Source organism: Leucopleurus acutus (genome assembly GCF_964270905.1).
Source record: "Leucopleurus acutus genome assembly, chromosome: 3".
In the NCBI taxonomy this organism is placed as follows: domain Eukaryota; kingdom Metazoa; phylum Chordata; class Mammalia; order Artiodactyla; family Delphinidae; genus Leucopleurus; species Leucopleurus acutus.
In genome coordinates, this window is record NC_139145.1 from 23118454 (window position 1) to 23135534 (window position 17081).

The 17081-nt window shown below is 40.6% G+C and overlaps 1 protein-coding gene across 2 annotated transcripts in view; it reads left to right on the forward strand.

Annotated features, from left to right (window-relative positions):
- LOC309960021 (uncharacterized protein) overlaps positions 1 to 17081 on the forward strand; it is a 105673-nt gene that overhangs the window by 67082 nt on the left and 21510 nt on the right. The gene's annotated exons all lie outside the window — the stretch shown is intronic.

Genomic DNA, 17081 nt, shown 5'->3' on the forward strand with positions numbered 1-17081 from the left:
GAATTGCTACTCCAGCTTTCTTTTGGCTTCCATTTGCATGGAATATCTTTTTCCATCCCCTTACTTTCAGTCTGTATGTGTCTCTAGGTCTGAAGTGGGTCTCTTGTAGACAGCATATATAAGGGTCTTGTTTTTGTATCCATTCAGCTAATCTGTGTCTTTTGGTGGGAGCATTTAGTCCATTTACATTTAAGGTAATTATCGATATGTATGTTCCTATTCCCATTTTCTAAATTGTTTTGGGTTCGTTATTATAGGTCTTTTCCTTCTCTTGTGTTTCTTGCCTAGAAAAGATCCTTTAGCATTTGTTGTAAAGCTGGTTTGGTGGTGCTGAACTCTCTCAGCTTTTGCTTGTCTGTAAAGGTTTTAATTTCTCCATCAAATCTGAATGAGATCCTTGCTGGGTAGAGTAGTCTTGGCTGCAGGTTTTCTCCTTCATCACTTTCAGTATGTCCTGCCACTCCTTTCTGGCTTGTAGGGTTTCTGCTGAGAGATCAGCTGTTAACCTTATGGGGATTCCCTTGTATGTTATTTGTTGTTTTTCCCTTGCTGCTTTTAATATGCTTTCTTTGTATTTAATTTTTGACAGTTTGATTAATATGTGTCTTGGCATATTTCTCCTTGGATTTATCTTGTATGGGACTCTCTGTGCTTCCTGGACTTGATTAACTATTTCCTTTCCCATGTTAGGGAAGTTTTCAACTATAATCTCTTCAAATATTTTCTCAGTCCCTTTCTTTTTCTCTTCTTCTTCTGGAACCCCTATAATTCGAATGTTGGTGCGTTTAATGTTGTCCCAGAGGTCTCTGAGACTGTCCTCAGTTCTTTTCATTCTTTTTTCTTTATTCTGCTCTGCAGTAGTTATTTCCACTATTTTATCTTCCAGGTCACTTATCCGTTCTTCTGCCTCAGTTATTCTGCTATTGATCCCATCTAGAGTACTTTTAATTTCATTTATTGTGTTGTTCATCGTTGCTTGTTTCATCTTTAGTTCTTCTAGGTCCTTGTTAACTGATTCTTGCATTTTGTCCAATCTATTGTCCATTCTATCTCCAAGATTTTGGATCAACCTTACTATCATTATTCTGAATTCTCTTTCAGGTAGACTGCCTATTTCCTCTTCATTTGTTCGGTCTGGTGCATTTTTATCTTGCTCCTTTATCTGCTGTGTGTTTTTCTGTCTTCTCATTTTGCTTATCTTACTGTGTTTGGGGTCTCCTTTTTGCAGGCTGCAGGTTCGTAGTTCCTCCTGTTTTTGATGTCTGTCTCCAGTGGCTAAGGTTGGTTCAGTGGGTTGTGTAGGCTTCCTGGTGGAGGGGACTGGTGCCTGTGTTGTGGTGGATGAGGCTGGATCTTGTCTCTCTAGTGGGCAGGTTCACGTCTGGTGGTGTGTTTGGGGGTGTCTGTGGCCTTATTATGATTTTAGGCAGCCTCTCTGCTAATGGGTGGGGTTGTGTTCCTGTTTTGCTAGTTGTTTGGCATAGGTTTTCCAGCACTGTGGCTTGCTGGTCGTTGAGTGAAGCTGGGTGCTGATGTTAAGATGGAGGTCTCTGGGAGATTTTCGCCGTTTGATATTATGTGGAGCTGGGAGGTCTCTTGTTGATCAGTGTCCTGAAGTTGGCTCTCCTACCTCAGAGGCAGAGCCCTGCCTCCTGGCTGGAGCACCAAAAGCTTTTCATCCACACGGCTCAGGATAAAAGGGAGAAAAAGTAGAGGGAATTAGTAGAAGTATGAGGAAAGAAAGAAGGAAAGGAGGGTAGGAAGGAAGAAAGAAAGAAGCAAAGAAGGAAAGAAGGCAAGAAGGAAAGAAAGGAGGGAGGGAGGGAGAGAGGAAGGAAGGAAGGAGGGAAAGAAGGAAAAAAGACAGAAAGAAAGAAGATACAGTAAAAATAAAATAAAGTATAATAAAGTTATTGAATTAAAAAATTCTTATTTAGAATAAAAGGGACGGAAAGAACCTTAGGACAAATGTTGGAAGCAAAGCTGTACAGACAAAATCTTACACAGAAGCATACACATACACCCTCACTAAAAGAGGTAAATGGGGAAAAATCCTAAATCTTGCTGTCAGAGACCACCTCCTCAATTTGGGATGATTCGTTGTCTAAAGGAGGGAAGGAAGGACGGAAAGAAAGAAAGAAAGAACGAAGGTAAAGTATAATATTGTTATTAAAATTAATTATTAAGAAAAAAAATTTAAAAAAAACATGGACGGATAGAACCCTAGGACAAATGGTGGAAGCAAGACTATACAGACAAGATCTCACACAGAAGCATACACATACACATTCACAAAACGAGGAAAGGGGAAAAAATCATAGATCTTGCTCCTAAAGTCCACTTCCTTAATTTGGGATGATTGGTTGTCTATTCAGGTATTCCACAGATGCAGGGTATATCAAGTTGATTGTGGAGCTTTAATCCGCTGCTTCTGAGGCTGCTGGGAGAGATTTCCCTTTCTCTTCTTTGTTCTCACAGCTCCCAGGGCTCAGCTTTGGATTTGGCCCTGCCACTGCGTGTAGATCGCTGGAGGGCGTCTGTTTTTTGCTCAGACAGGATGGGGTTAAAAGAGCCGCTGACTGGGGGCTCTGGCGCACTCAGGTCGGCGGGGACGGAGGGGCACAGAGTGCGGGGCGGGCCTGCGGTGGCAGAGGCCGGCGTGACTTTGCACCAGCCTGAGGCGCGCTGTGCGCTGTCCCGGGGAAGTTGTCCCTGGATCCCGGGAACCTGGCAGTGGCGGGCTGCACAGGCTCCGCGGAAGAGGGGTGTGGAGAGTGACCTGTGCTCGCACACAGGCCCCTTGGTGGCGGCAGCAGCAGCCTTAACGTCTCCCGCCCGCCTCTGGGGTCCGCGCTTTCAGCCGCGGCTCGCGCCCGTCTCTGGATTCCGCGCCTTCAGCCGCGGCTCGCGCCCGTCTCTGGATTCCGCGATTTCAGCCGCGGCTCGCGCCCGTCTCTGGATTCAGCGCTTTCAGCCGCGGCTCGCGCCCGTCTCTGGATTCCGCGCTTTCAGCCGCGGCTCGCGCCCGTCTCTGGATTCCGCGCTTTCAGCCGCGGCTCGCGCCCGTCTCTGGAGTTCCTTTAAGCAGCGCTCTTAAACCCCTCTCCTCACGCCCCAGGAAACATAGAGGAAAGGAAAAGTCTCCTGCCCCTTCAGCAGGTGCAGGCTTTTCCCCGGACTCCCTCCCGGCTAGCTGTGGTGCACTAACCCCTTCAGGCTATGTTCAAGCCGCCAACCCCAGTCCTCTCCCTGCGCTCCGGCCTCAGCTCGCAGCCCCGCCCGCCCCGGCGGGTGAGCAGACAAGCCTCTCGGGCTGGTGAGTGCCGGTCGGCACCGATCCTCTGTGCGGGAATCTCCCCGCTTTGCCCTCCGCACCCGTTGCTGTGCAGTCCTCCGCAGCTTCGAAACTCCCCCCTCCGCCTCCCGCAGTCTCCGCCCGCGAAGGGGCTCCTAGCGTGTGGAATCCTTTCCTCCTTCACAGCTCCCTCCCACTGGTGCAGGTCCCGTCCCTATCCTTTTGTCTCTGTTTTTTCTTTTCCCTACCCAGGTACGTGGGGGGTTTCTTGCCTTTTGGGAGGTCTGAGGTCTTCTGCCAGCGTTCAGTAGGTGTTCTGTAGGAGTTGTTCCACGTGTAGATGTATTTCTGGTGTATCTGTGGGGAGGAAGGTGATCTCCGCGTCTTACTCTTCCGCCATCTTCCGCCTTCCCCCTTCATTTGTTTTTCATTTATTTCTGATCTGATTTTTATGATTTCTTTCCTTCTGCTAACTTTGGGGGGTTTTTTGTTCTTCTTTCCCTATTTGCTTTAAGTGTAAGGTTAGATTGTTTATTTGAGTTGTTTCTTCCTTCTTGAGGTAGGCTTGTATTGCTATAAACTGCCCTCTTACAACTGCTTTTGCAGCATCCCGTAGGTTTTTCGTCATCGTGTTTTCATTGTCATTCATTTGTAGGTATTTTTTGATTTCTTCAGTGATCTCTTGGTAATTTAGTAACATATTGCTTAACCTCCATGTTTTTGTATTTTTTACAGTTTTTTTTCCTGTAATTGATATCTAGTCTTGTAGCATTATGGTCAGAATAGGTACTTGGTATGATTTTAATTTTCTTACATTTACCAGGGCTTGACTTGTGACAATTCAATATATGATCTATCCTGGAGAATGTTCCATGAGCACTTGAGAAGAAAGTGTATTCTGTTCTTTATGATGGAATGTTCTATAAATATCAATTAAGTCCATCTTGTTTAATGTGTCATTTAAAGCTTGTGTTTCCTTATTTATTTTCATTTTGTCCTTTGGTGAAAGTGGGGTGTTTAAAGTCCCCTCCTATGATTGTGTTACTGTTGATTTCCCCTTCTATGGCTGTTAGCATTTGCCTTATGTATTGAGGTGCTCCTATTTTAGGTGCATAAATATTTACAATTGTTATATCTTCTTCTTGGATTGATCCCTTGATCATTATGTAGTGTCCTTCTTTGTCTCTTGTAATAGTCTTTATTTTAAAGTCTATTTTGTCTGATATGAGAATTGCTATTCCAGCTTTCTTTTGATATCCATTTGCATGGAATATCTTTTTCCATCCCCTCACTTTCAGTCTGTATGTGTCCCTAGTATGTGTCTGAAGTGGTTCCTTTGTAGACAGCATATATAGGGGTCTTGTTTTTGTGTCCATTCAGCCAGTCTATGTCCTTTGGTTGGAGCATTTAATTCATTTACATTTAAGGTAGTTATTGATATGTATGTTCCTATTCCCATTTTCTTAATTCTTTTGGGGTTGTTATTGGAGGTTTTTTCCTTCTCTTGTGTTTCCTATCTAGAGAATTTCCTTTAGCATTTGTAATAAAGCTGGTTTTGTGGTGCTGAATTCTCTTAGCCTTGGCTTGTCTGTAAAGGTTTTAATTTCTCCTCGAATCTGAATGAGATCCTTGCTGGGTAGAATTATCTTGGTTGTAGGTTTTTCCCTTTCATCACTTTGAATATGTCTTGCCACTCCTTTCTGGCTTGCAGAGTTTCTGCTGAAAGGTCAGTTGTTAACCTTATGGGGATTCCCTTGTATGTTATTTGTTGTTTTCCCTTGCTGCTTTTAATATTTTTTCTTTGTATGTAATTTTTGATAGTTTGATTAATATGTGTCTTGGCATGTTTCTCCTTGGATATTTCCTGTATGGCACTGTCTGCGCTTCCTGGACTTGATTGCCTATTTCCTTTCCCATATAAGGGAAGTTTCCAACTGTATTCTCCTCAAATATTTTCTCAGTCACTTTCTTTTTCTCTTCTTCTTCTGCGACCCCTATAATTCTACTGTTGGTGTGTTTAATGTTGTCCCAGAGGTCTCTGAGACTGTCCTCAATTCTTTTTATTCTTTCTTCTTTATTCTGCTCTGCAGTAGTTATTTCTACTATTTTATCTTCCAGGTCACTTTTCTGTTCTTCTGCCTCAGTTATTCTGCTATTGATTCCTTACAGAGAATTTTAAATTTCATTTATTGTGTTCTTCATCATTGTTTGTTTGCTCTTTAGTTCTTCTAGGTCCTTGTTAAACGTTTGTTGTATTTTCTCCATTCTATTTCCAAGCTTTTGGCTCATCTTTACTATGATTACTCTGAGTTCTTTTTCAGGTGGACTGCCTATTTCCTCCTCATTTGTTTGGTCTGGTGGGTTTTTTCCTTGTTCCTTCATCTGCTGTGTATTTCTCTGTCTTCTCATTTTGCTTAACTTACTGTGTTTGGGGTCTCCTTTTTGCAGGCTGCAGGTTCGTAGTTCCTGCTGTTTTTGGTGTCTGCCCCCAATGGCTAAGGTTGGTTCAGTGGGTTGTGTAGGCTTCCTGGTGGATGGGAGTGGTGCCTGTGTTCTGGTGGATGAGGCTGCATCTTGTCTTTCAGGTGGGCAGGACCGCATCCTGTGGTGTGTTTTGGGGTGTCTGTGACCTTATTATGATTTTAGGCAGCCTGTGTGCTAATGGGTGGGGTTATGTTCCTCTCTTGCTAGTTGTTTGGCATAGGGTTTCCAGCACTGTAGCTTGCTGGTCGTTGAGTGGAGCTGGGTGTTAGCGTTTAGATGGAGATCTCTGGGAGAGCTTTCGCCTTTTGATATTACGTGGTGCTGGGGGGCGTCTCTTGTGGACCAATGTCCTGAACTTGGCTCTCCTGCCTCAGAGGCACAGGCCTGACACCCTTCAGAGCACCAAGACCCTGTCAGCCACACGGCTCAGAACAAAAGGGAGAAAAAAGAAAGTAAAAAATAAAATAAAGTTATTAAAATAAAAAAATATTAAAATTTTTTAAAAATTAAAATAATTTAAAAAAAGAAAGAAAGAAGAGAGCAACCAAACCAAAAAAGAAATCCACCAATGATAACAAGCCCTATAAACTATACTAAAAAGCAAAGAAACAAAAGACGTACAGACAGAACCATAGGACAAATGGTATAAGCAAAGCTATACAGACAAAATCACAGAAAGTCCACCGCCTCAATTTTGGGATGATTCATTGTCTATTCAGGTATTCCACTGCTGGGATAGATTTCCCTTTTTCTTCTTTGTTTGCACAGCTCCTGGGGCTCAGCTTTGGATTTGGCCCCGCCTCTGCGTGTAGGTCACCTGAGGGCTTCTTTTCTTCACCCAGACAGTACAGGGTTAAAGGAGCAGCTGCTTCGGGGGCTCTGGCTCACTCAGGCCGGGCGGAGGGTGGGGTACGGAGTGCGGGGTGAGCCTGCCGCAGCAGAGACCAGCGTGATGTTGCACCAGCCTGAGGCACGCCGTGCGTTCTCCCGCGGAAGTTGTCCCTGGAATTCGGGACCCTGGCAATGGCGGGCTGCAAAGGCTCCCGGGAGGGGAAGTGTGGACAGTGGCTTGTGCTTTCACACAGGATTCTTGGTGGCTGCAGCAGCAGCCTTAGCATCTTATGCCTGTTTCTGGGGTCCGCGCTGATAGCCGCGGCTCGCGCCCATCTCTGGAGCTCGTTTCGGCAGTGCTTTATTAATCTCCTCTTCTTGTGCACCCCGAAACAGTGGTGTCTTGCCTCTTAGGCAGATCCAGACATTTTCCTGGACCCCCTCCCAGCTAGCTGTGGCACACTAGCCCCCTTCAGGCTGTGTTCACACAGCCAACCCCAGTCCTCTCCCTGGGATCTCACCTCTGAAGCCCGAGCCTCAGCTCCCAGCCCCCACCTGCCCTGGCAGGTGAGCAGAGAAGCCTCTGAGGCTGGTGAGTGCTGGTCAGCACCGATCTGTGCGGGATGCTCTCAGCTTTGCCCTTCGCACCCCTGTTGCCGTGCTCTCCTCCATGTCTCCAAAGCTTCCTCCCACCCACTGCTCCCTGTCTCTACCAGTGAAGGGGCTTCCTAGTGTGTGGAAACTTCCTCCTTCACAGCTCCCTCCCAGAGGTGCAGGTTCCATCCCTATTCTTTTGTCTCTGTTTTTTCTTTTTTCTTTTGCCCTACCCAAGTACGTGGGGAGTTTTTTGCCTTTTGGGAAGTCTGAGGTCTTCTGCCAGTGTTTAGTAGGTGTTCTGTAGTTGTTCCACATGTAGATGTATTTCTGATGTATCTGTGGAGAGGAAGGTGATCTCCACGTCTTACTCCTCTGCCATCTTGAAGGTTCATTCATATTTTAAATACTCTTCAGAGCACAATTTTTTAACTTTTGTTTCTCTAAACATAATTATTTAATAATTAAGAGGTGTCAAAATATTACAGTTGGTTTTTCTTGTCATTCTGTTTGTTTGATCCCATATTGTATCTTGGAGATTTGGGGGCAACTTATATTCTGTAGCAGTATACAGTATATATGCACAATGTTTTAAAAATCTGATGTATAAATATTGAGTTTTACTGTCACCTAGATGGCAGATATGCAAAAAATAAATTCATTAAAATATTTCTAATGTCCTGGTTTTAAAATAGGGAGCACTTTCTCAATGTTCATATCCTCACATAGTCATAAAATTTCCTACTTTAACAAAAGTCACTTGGTTCTCTGCGCACCAATGAACTTGAATGTCAAATTTACAAGTTCATGCTAATGTGTTCTCTGCTAAATTTGGGAAATTTTCTTTCTGTGTATCCATTGATATTTCACTATTTATCATGGTGGTGTAAATGCTTGGGTTAGCTTGACCTAAAGGCATCCAAATTCATGGAAATGAATGTGGAAATGGGACAATATAATTAAATATCGCAATTAATGGGCTTGATGCTCCTATTTCATTCTTCACACAAACATATTAAAAGTAGGTTTTTTTTTTATTACGTAAGACTTGGTTCTATATATAGTTCAGCCAGAAGTAAAATTATTCCTAAATCACCCTGTCTCTCAGCCTAATGCATCAGCTTCAGCCTGTACACATAATGACAGTCAGACCTTGATTGGCTTTTTTCTCTTCCAACTGGTGGTGTAGACAGCAAACAGGAACCCTGTCTGAGAAGAGTTTGTGTATAGACCCAAGAAAACTTTTAACATGGCACTGTTGTTTATGTTATGATCAACCAAATTTATTGATCCAGTCATTTATTTATTTGTTCTTACAAAGTCCTGTATTCATCCATCCATCACATTTCCTGAATACTTACCATGCACCAAATACTGAAAGTACAGTAATAAGCAAAACAGACATAGCCCACGTAGTCCCGGATTTCATAATTTGGAAAGCACAGCTGGACTAGAGTTACCCTTAGGAAAAATACGTTCAAATATAATTAGATAATCACACAAATATGTGAAATGAATAATAAACATATGATGCTGTAAAAGCAATGAGACCCAGTATTTTCAGGAGGTCAAAGAAAGGCTTTTTTGTGTCAGTGCCATTTGAACTGAGATGGGAAGGACGCATTAACTAAACAATGGCGGTGATGGGGAAAGTAATCACTAGCTATCTGACCTCAGACAGGTTACTTAACTAGTTTATGCATCAGTTTTCTCATCTATCAAATGACAAGGTTAATAGTACCTACTTTATAGGGTCTGGTGAGGATTTGGTAAGAGTTTAGGACTATGTTCACTACATGGGCTCTATGTAAATATTACATATTGTTGTTACATGGCATTTTTACCCATAGTTTGCTAAGTTAGAAACATACTGAAGAAAATAAAAATAAATAATACTGAATGTTGATTTCAGATTTATTCAAAGTAAGATGCAAGTGATAAATAAAACTTTCCATACAAAAAGTCACAATTCAGGTAGGGAGACAACATGGAAAATGTTGAAAGTGATGAAAATGATGATGTGAACTGCATACAATATATGCATTATGAAATGACACCTAGGAAAACTGGAAATCAATGAAGTTGTGTTAATTGCTATTTTTTCTGGAAAGGGAAGATGGATGCTTGCAATAAACTTAAATGAAAAATTTTTAAAAATGGTGCCCTGGGAACAGAGAGGCACAAAAGCATGCTCATAATTTTGTGGCTTGGGCTGAAGCATTTCTCAAATGTCCTTGAAAGTTTCCAAAGACAGTCTTTCCTCAGGAAAGTATTTCTCCTGTGAGTAAATAATGTTCTTGCCTAGAAATGAAATGCAGTAATATATTACATTGCAAGTGAACTGTTAGCAAGACTGGCAGCAGAAGTTCAGAAACAAATGTCGCATTGCAATCTAGAGTTTGAGGCTCTGTATCTGAACTTCCATAACTTCTAAAGGGATGCCCTTTGTATGAAATCAAAATAGTCCAGAGAAGAATTTTGACTTCTCTTTACTTAACTATTAGAAGGATTTATTTGGAATTATTATTGTGTCATGCATGTTCCGCCTTAAATTTTCTGTGGTTGCGTTGCACAATTGATAAGCTAAGGTTTCTTTTCACCATAAAAAGGCTCCTTTTAAGGAGTCCTATAATAATGACATTTAAAGTACTTGCTTGCTTTTGAAGAAAGCTTCATGCTTGGGCTTCCCTGGTTGTGCAGTGGTTGAAAGTCCGCCTGCCGATGCAGGGGACACAGGGTCGTGCCCTGGTCCGGGAAGATCCCACATGCCGTGGAGCGGCTGGGCCCGTGAGCCATGGCTGCTGAGCCTGCGCATCCGGAGCCTGTGCTCCGCAACAGGAGAGGCCACAGCAGTGAGAGGCCCACGTACCGAAAAAAAAAAAAAAAAAAAAAAAGAAAGCTTCATGCTTTCCAAAGTGCTTTATAAACGCATTTCTATGAGGCAGGTGGAACATGTCCTGTCAACAGTATTTTACAGAAAAGAAAATGGAGGCTGTAAAGGAAAGCTGCTTGGTCAAGGTCATTCAGTGCGTTAGGCGCGTTTTCATCACAGGAGTACTCACAGTTGAGCAGGGAATCCAGCAGGGAAAGCTTAAGGCTTTAGTCTATCTTTACACAAGTATTTTTGCATAAATGAAAAATTTACCCAAAATGAAGTGCATTAGGTGCCTAGTACTGCCTTCTTGTTCCTTAGCGTCTAGTGAGGGATATAGACTGAGCATATTCTATCCCAATGAAGATAACTTAGATTATTCTGAGGGTGATCACTTGGGCTTCAGAATCTGAATTCCAGCTTGACCCCTTACATGAAGGAAATTACTTAATCTTTCAGAGGCTGTTTCTCCATCCCTTAAATGGTAATTTTAATGTTCTCTTATATGTTTATTAACTCATTCACTTAACAAAGCACCTGCTAGATCTCAAGTACTCTGCTAAGAATGGTGAAGCTTTTCTAGGAAGCCAGAAGGCATCCTTCAGTGGATAGCGGAGGTCAAGAGAGGTTAGAGTTAACACTTGAATTTGACAGTGGGAGAAGATGAAAGGTTCACACGGCAAGGAAAAGAGAAAAAGACTATTATATAGGTTAAAGAGCTAGACCTGGATATATTTGGAGTGACAAAATTTCTGAATTTTGATGTACCATACTTCCTGCCTCAGTTCCCACATCTTGGAAATGGGAATAATGATTAAACATGTTTCACAGTATTCACTTGGTAGAGATTAAATGAGGATTAAATAAGCATGGAAAGTGGCATAGGACAAATTTGATAAATTATTATGTATGAAAGTGTGTATAAATAAAATCAATTGCCATGACCCCTCTTCGTACCGAGTGATCACAGCACGCTTTAATTTTCTAGCTGAGTCTGGATATGGATTCGTAACTTTATTCAAACAGTGTATCAGGCACCACTTAACCTTTGGATTGGCTGGAAATTTTTGCTCCTCTGCTCTAATACAATTTAATTTTAATTTTGGTTTTTCAGGTACATGGGTATAAGTAAGAAGAGTGTTAAAGAAATGTATTTCAGATTTTAAATTCAAAAATGTAGAAAAACTTTCTTTTACTATTTTTCATTTTACCTTTGGGTGCACTGATCAGCTACTTTTTCTTCTGCACCCAGGCAAAAGGGATTCTGAAGAAAACACTTTAAAATTTTGATTTCATATATAAGCTAGTGGGAGCCTCTGCCTGCTTGATTTACATTTGTGCTCACCTTCCACTTTATGCGGGAGGGGCATACGAGTAAAGGAAACTTTTATATGATTTCAAGTTATTTAATTCCTGATATTATATTTAGCCATGAGAGAGTGTTATGATTTGCCTACAACATCCATCCTTCCTTTTCTTGTACCTTACCTTGTTCAGAGAGGACTTGTGCCTGTTCTGCTCTGAATTTCTCAACCAGTTCAGCTGCTAAAATCACAGGTGAAGCTTAGTTTCTGCTGATTTAATCCACCCAATCGAGATAGAGTTTCTCATTTTATTCAGCAAATATTTACTCTGCCTTAAAAAGAGATTTTTTAAAAAATGCATGGTCTTATTTGCTAATGCTGCTGGGAATTAATTAAGTTTTAGGTTCACAGTAAAATTGAGCACAAGGTACAGAGATTTCCCACACATTCCTCTGGTGGGAATGTAATAAATTGGTACAGCCACTGTGGCAAACAGTACGGAGGTCCCTCAAAAGCTAAAAATAGAATTACCATATGATCCAGCAATCCCACTCCTGGGCATATATCCAGACAAAACTATAATTCAAAAAGATACATGCACCCCAATGTTCGCAGCATCATAGAGGCGTTATTTACGATTGCCAAGACGTGGAAACAACCTGAGTGTCCATCAACAGATCAATGGATAAAGAAGATTTTATGTATATATATATATATATATATATATATATATATATATATAAAATTTAAATTTATATATTTGCATACATATATATATAAGTACTACTCAGCCATAAAAAAGAATGAAATTAATTTTGCCATTTGCAGCAACATGGATGAACTTGGAGGGCATTATTCTAAGAGAAACAAGTCAGACAGAGAAAGATAAATACTGTATGATATCGCTTATATGTGGAATCTAAGAAATAAAACAAACTGGTGAATATAACATAAAAGAAGCAGACTCACAGATATAGAGAAGAAACTAGTAATTGCCAGTGGGGGAGGGGGGAAAGGCAATTTAAGAGTTGGAATCGGGAAGTGGGAAGTACAAACTATTGGGTGTAAAGTAGGTTCCAGGATGTATTATACAACAGGGGGAATATAGCCAATATTTTGTAATAAATGGAAAGTAGTCTTGAAAATTGTATAAAAATATTTTCTTTTTTAAAAAAGATACTTCTTAGCTGATAGAAGCTTTAGAAGTCTACAGAGGCAGATAATTTTAAAATTGCAGCATATAACTTCTGGAGCCTGGCTGACATTCTCATAGGAAGCCGCATGAAAATTACTTTCAAAGGCATTCATCACCTTAGCTTACAGGAGTCTGTTCCTTCAGTGTGTATTAGTCCATGGTGCATCCTTACTTTGACTTATCTGTGAGGTTCACCTCTCGCCCCCAGGAACAAAGCCTGCAGAGGGGCAACTTGTTTGGCTTGGGAGCCTGCCCAATATGAAAAGTTTGCAGGCAAAATCAGAAAGAACAGCTGCAGGAGGAGAGATGAGGGTTGCTGACAGCTAACGATTCGGAAAGCAATTTGCATGAGAGCCTTCTGCTTAACAGGAGGCAGCATGTGCTGGGCAATGGTTTACCATCCACTGCCAAGCTGGTTTCTACACCCTGAGTCCTCATTCCATCAAAACACGTGTCCTGAGGGAACGCCCAGCCACCAGCTTCCACTTACCTGAGTTAGCATGACCTGCCATCTAGAATTTCAGAGAGCTTTTCATTTATTAACTCACATGAATCTACTTTATCCTGAGGCTCTGGATACTAGTCCCATGCAAACTGATTTAATAACAAACATTTAAGTGCAAATCCAAGGTCATCTAGATAATATTCTTTGACAGCTTATTGCATATGAGGCACTGCACTGTGCACTTTTTATACCATATCGGACTTCATAACAGACCTCTGAAGTGGGTGGTTAAGTTTCCTGCCAAGGGATCCATACACAAGAAACGATAACCAGAAAAGACCAAAGTATTACTTATTACTAGTGAGCTAGCCGCTGTTCCTTCATTTTGGAATTCTAATTGAGGCTTTCCTTCTCTCTCTCTCTTGCCCCCAAATCACAGCTGACTAGGTCATGGGACAAGCTTAAGCTAACATGCCTTATTCTGTGAATCATAAGCTGAGCTACTGGGACAGAACCATGTGACACGTTTGTCCCTTTCAAATGTAATAATTCTACCCATTGCTCCATGGATGTTCTGGTTACTGACCAATAACATTAACAATTCCTCTTCCAAGAATAGGATAGAGGGGAAAGGCACTGGATCTCCTATGCCTCCCAAACATGTGAAGGCCAAAGCATGGTGGGAGGAGAAGCATATCTCTTTGTAATATGTTTTATTCCCTGTTTTATAGATGTGCCTATGGAAGATTAGAAAGGCTGAGTAACTTGTCCATGTCATGTAGCCCATGCTTTTAACTTTTTTATTATACCACTTACCCTTCTCACCTATCAATTTGCCTTTTATACTGATGTCCTGAGAAACAGACCACTGTATGGTATAGAAATGAACAACCATAAATAAGCTGGAAATGCATTTCTATTTACATTAACTAAGATAGTCACTTGTTTCTTTTAAGTGAGGTCCTTCGCCTTTTTAGGGACCTGAGTAAACTAACGATGTGCTTCCATTGATTAAACAAGAATCTCCAGTATTCCATAGAAGAATCATACATTTCTTTAAGCCCTGTGTATGCTTCTAGGGTTTAGATTCTAAATCAAATAGGTTTCTGTTTTTCATTAAAAAAAACGAACACAGGATTTCACTTGTAAATTTATTAACTTTTTCTTTTCTGTCTAGCAACAAGCAGTGACTGTTGTTGGGTTGGTGGACATAGTAGAGATGGCCATTCAGAAAATCACAAATTTTAGGAACTCTAGCGTTCATGTAGCTCAGAACTGTAAGAAGAGACCAGAGGAAGATCAACATGCTTTAAAGTATATTACAAATCAATATTGAAATAGAGCTTAACATATAATTCATCTGGAAAGAAGCTCAGAACATGATTGCCAGTTATTTCATATTCTGGTCAAAGACAATGGAAGCACTATTAAAGTATGGCATTTTGACTGCCATTGGAAAGGTCAGGTTTCAAACAGCAGTGCACTAGTTGTGCTCAAAATGACTAAAGAATGATGAATAATTAAGTGAAGAGGAAATGGGAGACCTGCATTCTAATCTTGTTTTGGCCACTGATGGGAATCATGTGGACTTTAAGGCCATCACACAGTCATTTACTACCTTGGTTTTCTCACCTGTAAAATGAGGGAGTGACTATAGTTCTTTAATAATCCTTGATGATCTTTAGCGCTATGATTCTAGAAGCATCTTGATTTAATACAGTTTGAGGATTTATGTCTAAACTCTAGCAAGCAGAAAAATGTTCTTTTATTTCTAAAATGGACTTGACATTGCGTTAACAGAGCAAATGAAATCTTTTGAAGATTGTTCAAAGAATCACCAACTTAAAATTCATCGCCATTGTTGGTTTTTATTGTCTGTTTAACTCTTACTAGATCTATAATAGTTTTATTTATTTTCCTTTGCACCTGGACTGGCAGCCTGTGTGGTTGGAGAAACACATCACCACTTATTTTAGATACTTTGTTATCAGAGCCAACTCTGTAATCTTCACTCTGCCTGTGAATTATTTATTTAATTTGATGTGTTTTCTCCTGGATTCATAGAATTTCCTTTTGTCATGATGGTTCTTTCCATTTATGGGACTGTAAATACAGCTGACTAAACCTCTCTAGTGGCCGAATACGTATCAGGTCTTTTGTGTGAAGGATGCTAGCTAATCTTCCCGTTCATAGGCTGACTACATTTTTATTCATTTGCTTTTATTCTACTCACCCCTGACAGTAGTATCTGTGGAATAAATAAAATAATGATACCTACTACTTATTTAACTCGGATCAGAAAACTTGACCTTTTCCTAATTTTTTACATTTGCTAGCTTTGTGGCAATATGCACCCCTATTTTTCTCTGAATCTCAGTTCACCCTCTACATGGGAATAATTATGCCTACCATATACAACGTGGTGATCATAAAAGAAATTCTACCCATCTACTACCATATTGGGGAAAAATATTTGGATTGACTTTTACCAGACTTGGAGGCACATGTTTGCAGTGGCCTGTTTGTAAATACTGACTACATGGGGTACAGTGGGATACTCTGAAGGCACCTTACAGAGGTAGATAATATCTCTCCCAGGGCATCAACGCTAAAAGTGAGAAGCATTTTGATTTCTCATCAAGAAAGAAATGTTCTATGATGTTAATGGTTCTTAACTTTTGGTGATTCATTAAAATCTCCTGGGGAGATTTTGATAATCTTAAAGCCCAGCCTGTAATTTATACCAATTAAATATGAATTTCTGGGGGTTGGACTGAGGCACTGGTATATTTTAAGGTTTGCAGAATGTAATGGTTAATATTTAAGTGTCAATTCAACTATATGCTGAGATACACAGATATTTTGCTAAACATTATTTCTGGGTGGGTCTGTTCCCAGATGAGATTAGCATTTGAATTGGTAGATGGAGTAAAGCAGATTTCCCTCCCCAGTGTAGGTGGGCCTCATCCAATCTCGAGGGCCCCAAAAGAATAAAAAGTCAGAGGAAAGGAGAATTTGCTCTCTCTGCCTGAGTGTTTGATCTGATCCCCTGCCCTCTGACTGTGGCTTACGTCAGTTCTGAAAACTACACCCCTGGATTTCCTAGCTTCCAGCTTATATTTCATATACAATATATTTAATATTTAATATGTTTAATATCAATTACATATGTTAAAGCAATTACATATATTACATTATATTTATTATATATCTCCTATTGGTTCTGTTTCTCTGGAGTACCCTGACTACTATGGTGCTTCCAATACACTGTAAATATTGAGAACTACTATATATGTTAAAATACTATGGCTAAGGTATTACAAAAGTGGATACTCTGACAGTGTAGTTCTGCTTCTTAAATGGGCAACTCAATGAGGATAAGTAGCAATGTAAATTATTTTTTTCATTTTAAATGGTGGCCAGTCATATATATATATATAAACACTTTGGGAGGCTATAAGACACTAATTAAAAGAACTTATAGGATATAAGCACTAAAACCACATCGACTCACCACTCAGTAGAAGGAATTCTAGGCCCAAGATACAGAAACCTCCATACCTGAATCATTGGAAAAGATGTAGAAAAGACACTAAAACTATTGAAATTTTCAGAGATCCCTTGTGACCCTTTTGGAGGTCATGATATCAGGACTCACTGTCTCCTGAGTCTTGTTTTGTAATACAGAGAGGGACCCACAGTTACATAGTAAATTGACACCTGAGACTTGTTTTTTTTTCAGCTAGAAGTGGAAAGGAGAAATATCTTTCACTGAAGCAGAGAGTAGAGGTATAAGTGGGGAAGACAAGGTAAAGAAAGAGAAAAGAAAAGAATCCATTTAGAGAAGACTTGCTCTTGGGGCAAGCCCTGGACATATAGTCATTTATATATCCTATTTCAGGATACATTGCATGCTTTACTGTAAGTAAGCATTTAATGATTTGTCTTCCACATACTTTGTTTCATTAAAGAGATTCACTTCTGCTGGCATTTTGTTTCATGGGATCCCAGGCCCTTAGCATAGTCGCTTAGTAAAGTATTTGTAGAATGAATCAGTCAAT